Source organism: Palaemon carinicauda, chromosome 27 (genome assembly GCF_036898095.1).
Source record: "Palaemon carinicauda isolate YSFRI2023 chromosome 27, ASM3689809v2, whole genome shotgun sequence".
Taxonomy (NCBI): Eukaryota; Metazoa; Arthropoda; class Malacostraca; order Decapoda; family Palaemonidae; genus Palaemon; species Palaemon carinicauda.
In genome coordinates this window covers 6,320,570-6,340,973 of record NC_090751.1, presented here as the reverse complement: position 1 = coordinate 6,340,973, position 20,404 = coordinate 6,320,570, and the positions used below count along the sequence as shown (strand labels likewise).

General features: G+C 33.2%; 1 long non-coding RNA gene across 1 annotated transcript; it reads left to right on the top strand.

Moving 5' to 3' along the window:
* The first annotated feature begins 7,831 nt into the window (after window positions 1-7,831).
* On the top strand, window positions 7,832-19,045 carry LOC137621087 (uncharacterized). Its single transcript, XR_011040111.1, has 4 exons — window positions 7,832-7,907; window positions 16,172-16,307; window positions 16,529-16,604; window positions 17,840-19,045. It is a non-coding gene; the product is annotated as an uncharacterized lncRNA (long non-coding RNA).
* Window positions 19,046-20,404: the final 1,359 nt, after the last annotated feature.

Sequence of the window (20,404 nt, the reverse complement as noted above, 5' to 3'; positions counted from 1 at the left end):
TCTCAATGATAATATTGGTGGAAATAATGATATTGAAATCAACGCTTCAAACCATGAATAGAATACTAGAATAAGAATTGGTAAATTCGTTTAAACGGTATTTGTGTATATCCTTCATGTATGCTGCAGCCAATAGCTTATCTGGAAAGAAAAAACTTTTCCAATGCAAACTTTTCCATGATTCCTGTCCTTCCCAGCTTCGCTCAAAGGTATCTTCAACAACCGAGAGGAAATTCCCTCTTGCTGTCATGCCAAAAATCTGTTTCGTTATCTTTCATAACATATTTTCTTTTCTCTTTTTTGACTCGGTATTTTTTTTCTAAACTTTCCTTTCGCAACGTTTGGTGATATCATGCGTCAATCTTCCTTGCTAACAGCTCTGAAATTATTTGCATATCGCCAAAACTTCATTCGTCCCAACAGGATTATGTTGCCATTGACAAGATGCTCGAACTGACATGACTTTCGATTATCCTAGAATAATGCAATGCCTATCAGAGTGTTCACATACCTTATGATCTACATTCACGTTGTTGGTATAGTCTTGTTAGAATCATGTTTTCTATTTCTGCTGTGTAATTATACCGCAAATGACTTAATGTGAAAATCTATAAAATCTGAGGTCCATTATATGTCAACACCATCATCATCTCCTACACCTATTGACACAAGGGCCTCGGTTAGATTTCGCCAGTCGTCTCTATCTAGAGCTTTTAAAATAATACTCATCCATTCATCATCTCCTACTTTACGCTTCATAGTCCTCGGCCATGTAGGCCTGAGTCTTCCAACTCTTCTAGTGCCTTGTGGAGCCCAATTGAAAGTTTGGTGAACTAATCTCTCTTGGGGATTACGAAGAGCATGCCCAAACCCTCTCCATCTGCCCCTCACCATGATCTCATCCACATGTGGCACTCGAGTAATCTCTTATAGTTGCATTTCTAATCCTTTTAATCCATTTAACTCCCAATATTCTTCTGAGGACTTTGTTCTCAAATCTACACAATCTGTTTGACATTGTTTCATTGTCATGCCATTACTCTCATGTCCATATAGTAACACCGATCTCACTGAACTGATATATTAGCCTGATTTTTATATGTAGTTTCAGGCGATTTGATTTCCAAATTTTACTAAACCCACCCATTGTCTTTTTTGTTTTTTCTATCTTTCATTAAACTCAAATTCTAAAGATCCTGTATTAGATATCATAGTTCCTAAATATTTAAATAATTCCACCTCATTAATCCTTTCTCCTGCCAATGATATTTCATCTTCCATTGCATATTCTGTTCTAATCATCTCTGTCTTTCTTCTATTTATCTTGAGCCCTAACTTCTGTAATATTTCATGCCTTCTGGTAAGCAAGCTTTACAAGTCCTGTGGCGTTCTGCTAATAAGGAGAGCATCATCAGCATATTCTAGGTTAGCTAATTTCCTGTTACCAATCCAGTTCAATCCTTCGATCATATTTCGACGGGACATAAATTACTGTAGATATCTTTCTTGACATTTTAACTGAATACGTTGGGCCACACCAAGATGACCTTCAACCAACCATAATTTTCTCGGAAAATGGTGCTCTTCCAAATTGGGGGACAGAATGTTCATGAGATCCTAAATCAAACATTTGAAGACCGGTGGATCGGAAGGGACGTACCAATATTCTGGCCACCTCGTTCACCAGATATCACTCCCCTGGACTTCTTTCTTTTGGGATATATTATACATATCGTATATCGAATAAAGATCCGGGACATCACTCATCTCAAGTAAAAGATCACCATTGATGAAGTTATGCTACGACAAACTTGGCAAAAAAAAAAAAAAAACAAGTACCGTCATGTTGTGCAACTAATTTTGTTCATATAGTGGTGTATCAAATTATGCAAAAAAACAAACTTCAATATCTACTCCACATTTTATAATCATTTCCACATATCTTACTCATATACTTTTATAATAAATTTTCTGAATTGTATTGAGACATTCTTATATATATATATATATATATATATATATATATATATATATATATATATATATATATAAATGTATATATATATATATATATATATATATATATATATATATATATATATATATAAATGTATATATATATATACATATATATATATAAATGTATATATATATACATATATATATATATATATATATATATATATATATATATATATATATATATATATATATATATATATATATGGCTAAGTAGTAAGGCCACTGTGATACAAGTATCCTGGACCGGGGTTCGAAACCCGGCCGATCAGATACTATAATCTTTGAGTGATATCGCCTGCGGCTCTGATCCCGAGGTCGTTAAGAGAATCCAGACTTTAATGTATTAGAATATATGGCTTATTTGAAATATGAAAAACACGTTTTGTGCAAAATTTACCATTTATATATGTGTGTGTTTGTGTGTGTGTGTGTGTGTGTGTGTGTGTGTTTAACCCAGATGATACAAATTGCATTAAAAAATATAGTTAGAATTATAACTTTATTAAACCAAACCAATTATGTTATATAGAAAATAAGCAAATATGAGAAAGACTGCTTCGCTAGCTTAAGAAAACTCCCCTTCATTTTCCACCACAACTTCTGAACAAAATATTACATACGAGGTCAAATACTTCGTCCCCCCCCCCCCCCCTCACTCCTCAAGTGCGTGAGTGTATGTGGGAACAGATGGAATGTCTTGAGCTGACCTCGAAGCATTTCAGCTCCGAGTGCAAAATTCCATTAAAGTTTGGCCTCCGCCTTCGCAATTTTGGAGGTAAAGCTTGGGGATGTGCCATGCAATATGAAATTAAAGTTTGCCTTCCGAGGAACAGCCTTTCACTTGACCCTCGCATTTGGGGCTCTTTATTACTTTAATGTGAAGAGGAAGTCGGGTATGTCATTGCTTTATTTATCAACAGATTGCAATTTCTATTTAATTATCCTTTGCTTTATTTATCAAGAGATTGGAATTTCCATTTGATTATCCTTTTCTTTGTTTATCAAGAGATTGCAATTTCCATTTGATTATCCTTTAATTAATTATCAAGAGAATTGAATTTCCATTTGATTATCCTTTCCTTTATCCATCAACAGACTGTAATTTCCATCTAATTATCCTTTGCTTTATTTATCAGCAGATTACAATTAGCATTTAATTATCCTTTGCTTTATTTATCAGCAGATTACAATTAGCATTTAATTATCCTTTGCTTTATTTATCAAGAGACTGTAATTTCCTTTTGATTACCCTTTGCTTTATCTATCAACAGATTGTAATTTCCATTTAATTATCATTTTCTTTATCAAAAGATTGCAATTTACATTTAATTACCCTTTGCTTTGTTTATCAACAGATTGTAATTTCCATATAATTATCCTTTGATTTATTTATCAACAGATTGTAATTTCCATTTAATTGTCCTTTGCTTTATTTATCAAGAAATTGTAAGTTCCATATAATTATCCTTTGCTTTATTTATCAATAGATTGTAATTTCCATTGAATTATCTTATTTTTTAATTTTTTTTTTATCTCAAGTAGGGAGAAGTAGGAATCGGATTTACTTGATGTGGGGCTAGCCATATTACAACTCTCCTTTATTTTCAAACCTTTTTTCAGAATTTTCAATTAAAGGAATGGGGAGGAGACATATTTGTATTCTTATCTGAGAGCCCCTAGTTTCCATACTGATGTGAGGTTGAGATTTGTATATATAATTCGTTTTTTGTTTACTAATACGCGTCGTGTATCTGGCTAAAAACTATTAAATATTACGATTAAAGTCTTAAAACATATTTGTTTAGTATTTGCTTCTTGATATACCAACATTCCATTATAAATCATGATTTGGTGCACCGTTAGTTGATAGAATTATAAAATCTTAGTGCTATATTTTCAATGAAAACTCCAAAAAAAAAACAAAAAAAAACCGAAAATGAATGAAAATATGTTGAAAACTTTTAATAGCAATCGGATATCAATCATAGATACAATTCCGTAACACTGATGAACAGTAATCCGAATACAATTTACGTTATATCGCAGGCGTGATTACCATAGTCACCCACATCACGTTTTCTTTCGCACATATAAATAGTTTAGTCTGTGTCACAGTTTTCTCTATTTACGTTTTCTTTGAAAGCCACACTTACGCTAGTGGTTCCAAAGATTTAAACATTTACACTTTCTTTCACTACTGGATTAGCTAACTTTAAGTAGGCTACTATTTGCGTTATCTCAAATACCTATTTCCATTTACGTCTTTATTGACTGACGAGTAATGAGGCTCATTTTTTTCTACATAAATGTAAGTTATCTTGATTATATTCAATGACTGGGCCTGTTTTGCGTTTTATTTGACGCCGTAGCGATCTGACCATTCGGCTGACATAGTCTGCTCTTTAAACAAACCATGGCTTGTTAATAACAATCGAAGAATTAATCCCTTATTTAGATATAGACTTAGATCAATATATAATGGACATTCTGATTATGTTCCCAGAAAGCGAGCAATCAAAATTGTACATTAAACATCTGCTCGCTAAATTCACACAATCTTGCTAAAACCAGACAAGCAGTCAGTCAGACAGGCAAGCAGACAGACGACTCGAACAAAATCTATAACCCTCTTCGCTCGGTGGCTCATGCAGTCATTCCTTGGATGCAGAGACTTTAATGTCACATATTTTACTCATCATTTATCGCCATGCAATTAAATCATGGTAATTCTGTGATATACTTACTATGGATATAGAAAGCGTCCAGTTATTTTAGATTTAACATTTCGTTCTTTATAGATATGTAGGCCTTCCGGTATATATGTGCAAAAATTTTATTTTAGCTTTATAAAATTAATCTTAATAGTAATTAATCTTTTATGCAATGGTGATTAGTAAACATTTTACTACAAACCTTCAAATACAAATAAGTGAAACATATCTAACTAAAACATAAAAAATATATATTTTTGAGTTTGCACGGTATCCCAAATATTGGCGTAGCAATATTGTGTCTGTCTGGATGACATAAGAAAGATGGTAGGGAAAAACTAAAATCTATTCGATAAATAATAATAAAAGACAAAACTTTTGAGAATTATCATTATTTCAATGATAATAACAATGATAATAATGACAACAACTCAGAAGAAATGCTATAACGTGTCAGTCTTAGATATTAAAAAGCCCAATCATATATTTCTGTAGAGTCAAAATCACTTTGATGAACTTATATCTTTCGATTCTTCCATGCAACCTTTTGTCAGCAAATTATAGAAGGAATCTAAACATACATTTGTTACCCACAATAATATATTCTTGTATATTCATTCTAATTTGAGTTTTTGCACTTTTTCCACAATGCCTTTTCAGGAGAAAAATCCCTTTGATAAACTTTTAAAAATCCTTTGATTCTTTCAAGTAACCTTTTGTCTACAATTTATAGAAGGAATCCAGAAACACGTGTGTTACCAACAATTATATATTCCGGTATATTCATTCTCATTTGAGTTTTTGCACTTTTTCCACAGTGCCTCTCAGGGAGAAAAATCACTTTGATAAACTTAAAAAATCTTTTGAATCTTTCAAGTAACCTTTTGTCAACCAAAATATAGAAGGAATCTAGAAATATGCGTTACCCAAAATTTTAGATTCCTGTATATTCATCATTCAAATTTGAGAGTATTCATACTTTTATACTGTGCCTCTCCAGGAGAAAAATCCCTTTGACGAACTTGAAAAATCTTTTGATTCTTCCAAGTAACCTTTTGTCAACAAATTAGAGAAGGAATCTAAACACACATGTGTTACCCACAATAATATATTCCTGTATGTTCATTCTAAACTGAGAGTATTCACACTTTTATACTGTGCCTCTCCAGGAGAAAAATCCCTTTGACAAACTTAAAAAATCTTTTGATTTCTTCCAAGTAGCCTTTTGTCAACAAATTAGAGAAGGAATCTAAACACACATGTGCTACCCACAATTATATATTCCTGTATGTTCATTCTAAACTGAGAGTATTCACACTTTTATACTGTGCCTCTCCAGGAGAAAAATCCCTCTGACAAACTTAAAAAAATCTTTTGATTTCTTCCAAGTAACCTTTAGTCAGCAAAATATAGAAGGCATCTAAACACACATGTGTTACCCACAATGATATATTCCTGTATATTCGTTCTAATTTGAGAGTATTCGAACATTTATACAGCCTCTCCAGGAGAAAAATCCCTTTGATGAACTTAAAAAATCTTTAGATTCTTCCAAGTAACCTTTAGTCAACAAAATATTTAATGAATCTAAACACACGTGTTATCCGAAATTATATATACTTGTATATTCATTTTAATGTGAGAGTATTCGAACTTTTATACAGCCTCTCCAGGAGAAAAATCACTTTGACAAACTTAAAAAATCTTTTAATTCTCACAAGTAACTTTTCGTCGGTAAAATATAGAATGAATCTAAAAGACATGTGTTACCCACAATGATATATTCCTGTATATTCATTCTAATTCGAGTTTTTTTTCCCACAGTATCTCTCAAGGAGAAAAATTACCTTGACAAACTTAAAAAATCTATTGATTCTTCCAAGTAACCTTTTGTCAGCAAAATAAAGAAGAAAACTAAAAACAACAACCATTAACATCCTCATGTTTTAACAGACCCTCGTCGTTCATCTGGCACCCTTCCCCTCTTTTTTTTCATTAGGCCTTACGGAGTCCGTAGATATTCTCACTTGAAGAACTACAGACCTTTACTAAGTCTGGCCGCTTAATTTCCTCTGTGCTTTGTTTTCGATGTGTGAGAGGAATCTTGATGAAGTCACGTTGAATTGTATTACAAAGTTCTGGAATTAAGTAGAGAGAGAGAGAGAGAGAGAGAGAGAGAGAGAGAGAGAGAGAGAGAGAGAGAGAGAGAGAGAGAGAGAGAGAGAGATTTTTTGTTTTAATAAATTTATTGCGCCTATTGGCGACAGACATTTGAGTATGCAGTAACGATAATATTGAATACATCTATATAGTAATTAGGTTTTAATAAAAGAATTCATATGCAATGCAAAATATTTTTTTAGTTTGAAAAAGGGAGAGAGAGAAAGAGAGGGAGGCCAGGGTGAAGGAGAAATCTTGATAAAGTAACGATCAAATGTATTATTAAATTTGAAGGACTTAATGTTATGTGAATATCTGAAAATTATTTGACAGAATAAAGGTGAAAAATACTTTCTTAGAGACCTCACTTTTTCATAACAGAGCTTTAAAATGCAAATGATTTTTTTTCTAAATAATATTGATGTTTTTATCTTTTAATTTAATTAGCTCTGTTCTCTGTTATTTAGTACCCAACCCATATGCGACCCATATAAGTAGACTAATAACGAGGTACATAGCAAATATATTTAGCTTTGATGAATGCATATCATCATAAAATTTCATATATTATCCTTAATTTTGGCGCATGTTCACTTTTTTTATTTGAAATTCTGCAGGAAAATTCTTACGATGAATTTCCTATTTTCTGAATAATTATATAATATGGAAATATTAACTGTAATGTCGTGCAAGGTATGATATATATTTGTCTCTGTAGTATGATTTATTTTCAAGATGTCATTTGTGAGATGTTTTACGGAAAAAAAATTAATTTTTTATCAATTTTAATGTTCCCCAAGGACACTAAAGTGAAAAAAATATCTTAACTGTTTAACCTATAGCAGATGGGGCTACCTGTCTCCCACGGACTCGAAAGAATCAAAAGTATAACTCCCTTAATTCTGCATCCCTGGGTTCGTACGAAAACCAAGTTTTCCTTTGACTAACATTTGTAATGGGAGGTTCTTGGCTCCTCAGTTTTTGAACTAGTGTGTTGTGTTTAAAGTGATCAAGGTAAAGTTTATTGTTGGGTATTTTTAACCAGTTTGAGTATGTTTTATTTAAATCTTTTCGGTAGGTCGTGAAATTTCAAAATTTTGGTTGCTAATGATAGGAATATTCGAAATGATACTTATTTGTTCGTACCCCATTGTATATTGAAGGTGAAAAGGGTTTGTTTCTGTTCAGGGAACTGGACGAAGTGCTCGTATAAATAGTGATTTTTTTTTTTTTTCACTGCTATGGATTTTTTTTTTCCGCCAGTACTATGGATTTTTTTAATAGTCTTGGTTCTTGCCTAAGGATGTTTTTCTCGTTACTGCCGCGTCGTATTTGCGTTTTGGGGTTTTCGGTTAAATTAATCGCATTAGTATTAGAAAATTTTATGACTGGGCATGTATCTTGTTAATTGTGCTACAAAAAAATGCTTATTTAATCCATCGAGTTTATGGTGATTTTGTAACTAGTGGATTTAGTCTTGTTATTCAAATGAGCTTTTCAATCGTATTAATTTCCAAGGCTTTAGATAGTATTACTGAAAAAAATGCCTCGATTACTTTATGCATTATTACAACACGAGCCATGTAGGCTACTAAAGTATTAATTACAATGCATCAAAACTAGCAATTATTAATTTTCTACGCTCATGCCAAAGCATAGATTCAGGACATTTAAACCTTGGATTTTTTTTCCCTGTTACAGGCATTAGTTGCATAGTCAATTTATTTACATTGTTTAAATTTGACTGTCTAATTAATTTAGTTTAATGATATACTATTTTGAATTACTATAGGAATAGTTTATTTAAATTTGACACTTGGTTAAATCCCCGGCAGTGTTATGTAAGCGGTTTGCTTCTTTATCATTGAGTGCCATTAAGGGATTTTTTTTCCTTTTGATAGCTAAAAGTAGCAAGTGAAAAACTGCTTGTTACGGGCCCAGTCAATTTTATATACTTTGGCATGTCTACAAAACTGATGCCATATGTTTCAGATGGCATATTAAGATGTAATTAGTCTGAACTTAAAAATTAATTTAAACAATGTGCAATAATTCCATTGGGACCGAAATAAGGATTTCAGTTTATCAGTCTCTGGTATATTGGACGTAATTATATTTGGACAGATATAAGCTGGTTATCATCTAGTTCAAGGTCAGTAATATAAATGGTCAAATTTCTTTTGAAATAAAAATTAGACAAAGCGAATATAACTACGACCAATTAAACTGTATCTGCAGTTATGCCTCAGGGTCTTGGATGTTGAAGCATGTGATTCGCAAACATGGTTTTAATGCAAATGGCAAAGCATTTATCTTTAATTTAGTTAGAATACTTTATCTCTGGGTCTCTGCTTCGTAAGATTCAATTTTTAGGAAACTTCAATTTAAATTAAAATGCACATTAGTGAAGCTAGAATGGTTTATATTCTTGTTTCAACTTAATACTGTAAACTTAAACCTTAATTGAAGCTAGTTTGGTTAGCTGAAGACTTTCTGTAATTCAAGTCCACTGTTTTGCTGATAGCAATTTTACGAAATGGGTTAAATATATAAAGTATTGTCTTTGGCGTGGTTATTCAAAATCTAATCACGTATAGGGTTAAATTTTAGTTTAATCAAATTTCTAAAGTAGCTTAAAAACGCTATAAAGATTGGAGATTTTGCGTGATGCATTGTGGTGTAGCTTTTAATATTTGGAGGGGCAGTGTAATTTTTATATCTCCTAGTAGTTATTGGATAGTTTCACAGCTGTTATGGACAAAGCTCAAAAAATTGAAAGAAATCTAGGGGGTCTATGATACTTTTATTTTCGTAATCAGTAGTTTTTATTCTGCTTTCGTAGGTTTTATAAGGCGATGATTGGGAAATATTGTTGGTAATTCCTGTATTTAATATTCTCGTATATATCAATTTTATTCTACCTAAAGATTTTAATATTCTATAATTTATTTTAACCACTTCGCATTTCGTATGGATTTTTATAGTACAAACTAATTTGATAAAATTTATAATCTAAGGATAGCTAATCCACAAACAAAATTAGGCAAAGGTTACCATATTCTCCTTATGGAATCCGTAAAACTACCGCGGTTGAGTACGCAAAAAGATTGAACGTAAGAACCATAGTATTAGGGTTTTCACTCAGTTTGAGTGAACACTTATATCAAGAGGTACCTCCTAAATCTTGCATGACATTAACAAGATACATTGACAGGAATATTGGAGTAAAAAAGCCTTCAACTATAACCAGAACATATTTTCAAGTGCAGTTGTCTGGCAGTACTGATCAAATACTTATGGCAGACGCTGAATAGCTTTATAACCATCGCTGGTTTGTAACCCATATTCATAGATTGAAATATTTTGATTAATCATAGGTTAAACTTTCCTATCAAATGATTTTTAGAATTGTATAATTTACTGTTTTGATGGTGTAGCTTCCAGTAATTAGATATATTAATATTAGCTATGGTGCAAAAGTTATACTATAAAAGCATTTTGATATTGCCAAACTTTTCACCGATGACTCTTAATTAAAGAATCTGGCAATTTGTAGATATTTTGTTAAACAGGAATGAGTCTGGTAATGTAAGAAGCCTGAAGAAATACTAGTTTATAGTTGCAAATTAAGTATTAGCTGTGGAAGCGTTGTCTATAGGTTATGGACCATTCAAAACTTTATTTTGTTAAGGATTGGTGTTCATTTATTTACTGTGACGGCTGTCATAATGCAAAATAAACTTTTGAAAGTTGACGGTTCTTGGATCGTGGTCTTATGACTTTAGGTTGTATATAGTTTGTTAAATTTATAATTCTATTGGAATATTCAGGGGCAAAGAAAGTTGTTAGAAATGTGTACTCGAAACAATGTTGTCTGTCGCTCGAGGACTCCACCTGACAAAACTAAAGGTTGAACAGAAGTAATTAGCTCGGAAAGTGTTCAGTATAGTAGTTTTTCACCCTTGACGCTGGAATTGACTTTGTCTGGTCGTGTACTGTCTAAATAGGCTAATTCAGAAATGTTACTGTATTGGTTGGTATTTAGCGATGTTTGGGCAGTGTTTATTATATCTAACCCTCCTTGGGGCCGGAGGTACGATAGCCTACTCTAGTCTGATAATCAGACGGTTCGGTATCAGATGGTCAGTCAGGTTCCATAGTCTCATGGGCTATCATAAAGTGAATTTAGTCATCTATTAAATCGGTTTTTTGCTCCGACGGGGGCCTCTGCTTTAGATTGAACATTATCCCTGTGGTAAGTGGTACTTGGACAGGCGACTAGTCACTTTAAAGGTGACCCCCTTTCCTTTAAGCTTGCTTAAAAATTTTGTGATTTTTGTTAAATGGTTTTTGAAAAATTCTCATCTGACAGCGTACCGCAAAATCTTCAAATGGACAAGCGCTTCTTCATAATCTTGGTGCCTATGACATCCATTGACTATTTTTGTAAGTTGACAAGACTTAATTTAACCTTTTTCGGGAATTTTTGTTCATACTGTGTAGCTGCTATTGCTAATCGGTCAAATGAGAAGTAATCCCTAGACAATACCTCTTGTCAGATTGAGAAAATCCACCTAAACTTAGCATATTCGTAAAGCATGCCAAGTTCTTATTTGAGTGAAAAGACTCCTGAAAAGTCCAAATGTACGTAGAGAATTAAAAACCTTGCGTTGTGTAGAGCGGTTCCATTCCATGGTGGGTGTTTTCAAAGATTATTAGGACCGCTAACTTCAAAACCACGTTAGTTCTAAAAAGCCCAATCACTTTAGAGATTTCTACTAGTTTTCATCATAGGTGAACAAATCTGATTTATAAGACATTTAAGACACTTGGCTTTTCACTTAAAGTAGTCTTCAGGGCATGCATTAGGCGACCAGTGTAATTCATTTGAAAGTCTAATTTTGAGTGTAGGCCTGCCTTAGCGTTTCACTCTTTTTAAAGTTCGGTAATTTTGGCACTTATACAGGATTAAGTTAGTTACCTACTTCGTCACCTACTTCGTCTGAGTTTGCTGTGAATTGGTATTTAAATCTTCATAAGTTTTGAAGTAACTTAACTTTAGAAATAAAATATAATTTTTGGCTTAACTGTCCATTTTCTGGTAGTTTCAATTCAATGTTATGCGTACCATGGAAACTTTTCGATGGTTTGTAATACTTCTAGTATTTGATTTTCCCCGCATATTTTTACTTACTAAGTATATTAAAGCAGTTAGTAATGTAATATTGAATCAGGTTAAAAATTGTATACTTTAATCGAAGAAAGTGGTGTTGCTCCCGATAAGTAAAGTTCTTTGGTTTGCTAACTGCAAACTTGTGTAATCTTAAACCATTTAATTGAAGTTTGGGTTTTACCTAAGAATATCCATAATCTGGAGGTATGGTAAGCACCATTTAGAAAAGTAAACATTTGGACGTTGAGAACCGTAACCTAGAAATTTAATTATACACTTATGGTGAATGTAGTGTAATTTAACAAGCGCAGTTTGCCGTGGGCATCGTAAAGGACTACTTTAGTGTTCCCTCGGCCCCTAGCTGAAATTCCTTTTTACCTGTTCCCCATTAAAGTGTTGTCCAACCTTTTACCTCTTCGCGGTAAATATGTAGTTTTCTATAGATGCATTTGGTTGCTGGACGCGTATGTGATAAAACTAGCTTGTATTCTGGTATTGACAAGGCAATCGAAATTCCATTAGTTTGACTTAAAATTAGTGTGGAATAGTAGAGATGCAATGAAAATACTAGAATGATTTCTCGTATTGATAAAGCAATCGCAATTCCATGAGTTTGACTTAAAATTAGTGTAGAATAGTAGAGCTGCAATGAAAATGCTAGAATAAATTCTTTAGGCAGTCATTTCTGTAGATAAAATACCTTAAACTAAATGCTTTGGGTAAACTTACGATCAGGGACCATAGTGGACGTTGTGGCAGAATACCCATTAGGGTTTGCCTGGAAGTATATAGGTTGACTGTTGCAGTGGTTCTCTTGTTTTTGCAGGACTTAGGATAGTTTATGCTCGAGCATTCATACCAGGATCTTAAAATATTCCAACCCAAATTTGAAATTGACCAACTCAACTTGCTTGAATTTCACTTAATATTGTACAAGTAGTTTTTAACCATCAAAGTCTATGGTAGCTTTCAATTATTTTGGAAAGATTTTATTAGGATAGAAATTAGTATTTGAGTATTTTATCTCCTAATCCTAGACCAAGAAAGCTTTCTATTAGTGTTTGAAAGCTAAACATTAGGAGTATCTTGGTACTACTCGTATTAAAAATTCTGAAGTCTGCATAATCCTAACATGTAAATTTCATTCATGGTCAATAAAGGTACATTAGAAAAAATCTTCATAATAGATGTGGTGTAACATCTAAAAAGGTTATAATTAGAAATTGTCATCGGGCAAGTTGTCCTTTTTATGGGTACGCACGTGAAGAAAGTTAGTTTTTGATCAAAATTTAAACTTCATAGGATTATGCTAGTTATTTTGCATAGAAATGCGGGCAGGTACAAAATGAGATTTTCACAAAGCTGACTAACCCTACTCCTGCAAACGGAAAGTCAGCTGGAAATATTTTCATTTAAAAGGCTAAGGTATTTCTGTATATTGAAAAGTTAATAAACATAGGATATTTTAAGATCGTAGCTCATAATGGTCTTGCTTTTTTTCATGCCGTCCCCGTGTAGTTTTGCTGTAAGATACTGTCCCAGTGTTTGCTAACAGTTTGTATAAAAAAAAAACTACCCTCCCCCCACACTAGTTACTTAATCTCTTGTGCTGCTCTAAGTCTAGATACCTAGGTAGTTCTTAGTTCCACCGAAATCTTAGCTTTTTTGTGCTGTAGCTTTCAATATCCTGAGTGAGGGTGACACTGGGGATGGTGGGAATCTAAATCTCCTACGCCTATTGATAAGGGCATTGGTTAGGCTTTGCCAGTCCTCTATCCTGAGCTTTTACTTAAATATATCTCCTCATAATCTCTCGCATCACGCTTCATAGTTCTCCGCCATGTAGGTCTGGGTCTTCCAACTAGTGTTTTGTGGAGTCCAGTTAAATCTACTAGGACAATTTGGTACAGATGAAAGGATCCCTGGTCGGGTTTTTAGTGGCATGTTATCATACTACTCAAGATGTTTAAGGGAATGGTGGTGCACTGAATCATGAACAAAGTTTGCCAGTACAATAATGAATTTAGTGCATCTACAGAATGGTACAGGACTGGGGGTCTAGTTCTTGGCCATAATAGCATTCAAAGTAAATATTTTTACCCACCTTGTCTGTTTGGCAGTGAGCCATTATATCTGAACCATGCTGTTGGCTTAGGGGTTATGCTGTCTTCATGGATTGTCCTGTGGCTGGGAACGAGAAAATACTTTGGGCAGATGTGGAATTAACCCCCATCAATGGTTTAATATTGTGCTCTTTTACTAAAGTTATTAGACTAGTTCAACTAAGTGCAGTTTGACAGGTATAGGTCAGATTGTGAAAGTTTGTAGCCTACACCCCCATCAAGGGGCTAGAGGCCCTACATTGTTTCAAGTGAGGTGGTTATCAGTTTGCTTTAATCCCCCTATTTCATATTGTGCACAGTGATCTTGAAAAGTCTGCTTGTAAACACCCAGGAGCCCATTTCTAGATGTGTATTGCCCTCCAAATTAGTTTCTAAACATACGGTTGGTGGAGCACGCAGATTGTGATAAATTGTTGAAGGTTAAAAACACTTCAAAGCCAATGGAAAGTCCAGTGCTAATCTACCAGACAAGTTAACTGGAAATTCTCCAACATGAGCTGACATTTAATTAAAGCTGCCCTGTAGGTATTGGTCGCCTATAGTAAGATTACTTAGGGTATATTCCAATCGGGTATAAAATTGTACAAGATTGAGATCTCAAATAGTTGTATATGCAAGTGTTGACCAGCAGTCTTTAAATATTTGTGAAAGTATACATTAAGCTATTTGCCAGAAGTAACTTCTGGTAAAATGCTAGTTGTCAGTAGTATTGTATCAAATTGTAGCACCACACCCATTGCCGTGCTACTTAAAATGTATGGTCAGTGTAAGGGACGTATTGGAGAAAACTATTGTTGCTGCATAAAAGGCCTTTTGGATTAATGTTATACCTAGTCTTCAATGTTTTTAGTTGTTACCATATGTATAAGGGAGACTTTATTCTAACCAGGTTTGGTGCAAGATTATAATTTGAAGCTAGCAAACTCTCGCAGATATTTGAATATTCCTGACATTGGTACATTATCAATATTGGACATTCGCTGAGTTAGACCTTCAGGGCTTTTTTGATTAGTTTTTTCACCCAATTTCATCTTTTTTACTATTAACCAAAATTCTTTTAAATCTTTAAGTGCTGCTTATAGATTGAGCTTTAGGTAAGGATAGAGATGTGAAAGTTTTAATTCTGATTTGGTCCAAAAGGCATTGAAAGGTGGTGCATGCTTTTTGAAGGACCGAACCTGCTGTAATTAAAAGTAAGAGGGCAAAATGGTGATAGAAATTAAATAGCCTTTTTCTACCAGTACTTTGTGATGCTTAAGTCAAGATTCAGTTGAACTGTAAGTTAGGTAGGTGGCAGGCTACTTGTCTGGTAACATTTGAACGACCAAGTTGCTGGTAGTCGCCACAGGGCTGTGAAGGAGATGCCCATGGTATGAAGGCTTTCATGTAGGTTCAAGCCCCTGCGAAGCAGTTACTTAGTAGTTTTCCTTTGAGGCTACTAACATTCAAATTTCATTCTTTACCTTTTTCCAATCTTTCCCCCGAACTAAAGCAGCAGTCTTTAATTCTCTTCATATTTCCTACTGTTGATACTGCAGCGCAAAACCTAAGATGTATACTATCCTAACCCTATTGCAGTTTCTTGTTGACCACATCAAATTTTTGCAATGGTTTTCATACTTCTAAAACACTGTTCGGTAATTTACACTTACGTGTGACCATTGACTATAATAGAACATACTGTTCGGTAATTTTCTTTCGTGTGACCATATTTTATAATAGCACTGGCTTCTGCATATAAAAATTCCTTGTATGAAGGTAGCATGGACTAAGGGGCTCTGCACTCTCATTTAAAAATAAGATTTCCTTGAAGCATTCAATAGTTCATGCTATGATTGTTTCAGTAAATTTTAGTGATGAAAATCTAAATTGATACTGGCCGTATAAATTGATACTGGCCCAATAAAGCATTCTCTAGGTAGAAAAGATTTAAAATTAGCTATATATAATTTCATTGCAAACATTTTAATTTTTAATTCCAGGTACGGATTTTACCGGCAAAGACGACTCGAGCATGTACTGTACATATGGACAAGTGTGGACTCTGGTTCAGAAAGGATATTAAATTACTCAAGAAGGATGCAAACTTTCAGGAAGGATATAAACTATTATCAAAAGGTATTTTGACTTAAAGGAAAATAGTTGATTGTTCTACATTTTGTTAAATCCATAATACTTGTAGGGTAAAGAATTAGTGTGTAACTTAATAGTACTGCTAGATCAATTGAATAAATTTCAAAATGCTTGTACTTTTTCAAATGCATATTTACTATATTTTATGCATTCATTCACAAGCTTCTGTTGTATTAGGTTCTTAAATTTTGTTTCAATACTTGCAGGAGATTCAAAGACACTGGTAAGCAGTTTAGCAGTTACATATTTAACCGAAGAGAACCTTTGAGAGGAATTTTGCTGGTAAGTGGAGAGTTCTTTAAAATAAGTGTAAATGGAAAGGTTCGCTGTTGGGTAGCGAAGCTATAAATGAAATTAGTTGGTGTAGGCTAGTTTTTTATTAATAAATTTAAAACTGCAATTTAGTATCTTATTTGAATTATTTTTGTGGCACAATGTAGTCTTCAACCACTTAAAGTAAATCTCCAATAACATTGTGTTGAATAACTGTGCATTATAATATTTTCTAATTCCTTCTCAGGTTAAATTTTTTTTTTTAAATCAAGCCCACAGACTATTATAGTCTTAATTCTAAAATTTAGTTTCTGCGAACATGTTTAGCAGGAAAAACACGCTCATGCCGATGCACTGCTGTATGATTCATTTAGAATTTTAAGACCTAGAGTAATAGTTAATTTGATAGGGAACTATTCTCAGGGCAAACAGATTAATTCTAGTCATTGAAAAATATAATACTTGATAGATCATCTTAGAGCAGTTTATTGAAACTTAGTTGTTTTATATTAAGGTAAGGGAGTTTTTCTTGAGTAATTTAAAAAAAAGTTTTAATATGAAATAATTTCTACATGTTAATTCCATAAGTGAATTAAAGATCATTTAAAATTTATTTCATGGTAAATTTTGTTTTTGTACATCTGTTCTACATATTGAAACATACTTTGAATTGTTTTAAGTGATATTAAAATAGGTGGATCAAGTTGCCTTTAAAGGTTTTTTTATTTGTATTTGTATATAATTACTCCATTGTGTAATAGGATGCTCATTTACTAAACTTAACTATATCACTTTAATAACCTAGGAATAAGTTTTCTCCAATGTCTTAGCAGTTTTTTGTGCTTATTTAATTAGTTTCATTTTATATGGATAAAACCCTTCAACATTTGAGTACTTCTCACTTCTAATTTGATTTCTTCAGAATTTTACCCCATTATTTATTAGTTAGTTTTTAGTTGGGATTTATTGTCTGTCTTTATTACTTTGTTCAATCTTCTGGTTTCTTCTACCCTTTTTACTAATGTTAGTTCCTGAAAGAAGGTAGCTGTGACCCAAACTAATTGTACCAGTTGTTTTGGGGCTGGCTATGTACTTATAAAACAAATTCTCGTAAATTTGTTAATACTCTATCCACTTAACCTCACATCTTAGAAATTAGTCCCTTTATTTCAAAACTCTAACCTTGGTTGTTTGGTTATTGGGAGAGGTGTGATTATATTTTTCTAGTACTTTTTTTCTTCCAGGACTAGACTGAGCAAGCTTTGGTACGAGGCTTCGAATACTGGAAGATTCGTTAGCAAATTTATTGAAGTAGGGTTCCCAAGAAAACATCACATTCTTCACTACAAAAGATTGAAACTCCGAATTTGACACTTCAAATTTGCTTGGAACTTAGTCATTTGACAGATGCTAGTGTACTTTGAAAAGAATTTAACCAATTTTCCAATACTTTGGGTGGGGCCATATGGATCTGGATAATTTTATCTTAAGTTTTAAGCTTAAGGAACCCTGGTTCGAGAGTTGGAAGCAAATGTTAATGACATGGAATTTGGAAAATAAGTCAAACTAGCATGAAAGTCACTTTACCAAAATGTATAGTGACTTGAGGAATGTAATTTTATAATTTTGCTTTAGTGTTCATTTATTTCAATAAAACTTAATTAGACCGGTTTGACACTTTTCCTGCAAGCTCCTCTGTGAAAGTTTGAAATTTTGCAAGATTAAGTTATGAAATTTTTATGAAACTTCAAGTACCTGAAGTACTAGCTCTAGTCTAGTCCTTTATTTTAGTTTGTTTTAGTTGTATTAGAATTTCTTTAATGTATCAATGTTGGCTGGTCCTTTTACTATAATTTACTGTAATTTAATGAACTTCTTCAGGTAGTCTTTTTAAGTATTGTCAATTTGATCAACTTTAGTTTTACTTGACTGTATCAGATAAAACCTAGATTGGTTATGGCCTTTAATACTATTTGCAAATTTATACTTTTATTATAAAGCATTAAACACCTGTTTATATTACCCTATGGAGGTTGAAATTTGACTTAACTTATCTGTCGTTTCTTATGTAAAGCATGAAAGATGTAGCAAAGTTAAACATTGGAGAATTGTATAAATTATAAGAAAAAAATATCAAACTCAAATACTGAATGCTTTATTGAAATAGTAATAAGACTGAAAACCGTCGAAACTACTGGGCGCTAATTCTTATGAATTTACAAGGCAGATAAAGGGAACTTTTGCATTGCAAAATTGCATGTACTATTACATAGTTTGAAGTTGCCTGGGATTATAAACTAGGATCATAGATTCGATGAGTCTTAGTGCTAAACATAATTGAATTCTAGGCAAATATAACCTGATTTGTAAAAATTTTTAAGCTGTCCAGACCATTGACACTGAGAGGAATGATATTCTAGCTTGAATTAAACTCAATAAAAGGCTATATGGATTTTGTTTTAAATATTTTAGGCATTATTGTTAAATCTTGCTTAGTATAAACTCTTAAACGAATTTAAATTTTGAGGGTTATGAAGAATTTGTGATTCATAGCATCTGTTAACCTTTGAAGTAAAGAGTATCTACCGTTTAACTTTATTTGGAGCATCATGGTTAAATGCTTCTATCATAACTGTCTGGTTACATACTTGGTCATCTGAATTGATAAGAAAAGTTTTCACTTGAAAAAGAAAACTTTAGACTGCAGTAGTCTTATGTAGGATACTATACCATAAGGCTGTCCTCTGCTGAAAGTCCTAAACATGAAGGTTAGAGAAATTATGCTGTAAGATCGAAGAAAGAAAACACTGGTCTTGTACAATTGAAATTATTTTGAAATTAAATTACCTTTGAAACTAATACTAAAAACTAAATTTGGCAGTGCCATGGTATACGAGTAACCTGATGCCACACTATTTCTGGTTGCAGAATAAGCAACAGTAATGTTAGACTAGTTATATAGGAACGGATGGCTAACAGATCTTTGCCATGTGTACTCGTTCACATGTCAGACTGGTAGGGATAGTTGGAGACTTGTGGGTATACAGTAACTGAATAACTTTTACTAGCAAGGTACGCAATAAAATCAAAACTGCGCATAAGCATTGTATTTGGTACTTTGAAAACTGACTAAAAAGTTTTACAATAGCCTGGCCATAAATCTGAATTTAGGTTGAGACAAGGCACAGTTAAATTTATATTTAAATTGCTCAACCACTTTGCAATATGCGAGGCAAAGTTAGCAATATGCGAGGCAAAGTTAGCCAGAAGTGTAAATTCTGGAGCAATGTGCCTACCATTTTTTCTCGCCTAGGAATGAGAAAACTGCAGTTATTTTTGCCCAGGTGTTAGCACGGTCTAGGGATGTGCTCATTATCGCTATTAATAGCTTTCTGCTAACTTTTATTGGCCACCAAGCAATGATTGGTCTTGTAGACGTTCTCACGACTGCCTACAAGTCTGGGAAGCATTTGAGCACACCATAGGTGGCAGGTATTAGTCATAAGGTCTAAAACTTAGACCATAAATCGGGGAACTTATTGTCAGATATAAGTAAGCTCATGGATATACTTAAATTAATGCATGCCCAGACGAAAAACTGCTAGATAGGCTTTATCCTCTGAGCAAAGCAGTTTTCATGAGGGGGCGAGTCGTACTAGAGGTCTGCCAGAAAGTGTGGTAGTTTAGGTTGAACCTGCTATATTGCATGTATTTGACTGAATCTTAAAACTCGTGCTGTAATGAAACCTTAGAAATTATTTTGCTACACAATTGGTAATAATAAAATGGGGCTTTAGCAAGTTTAATCT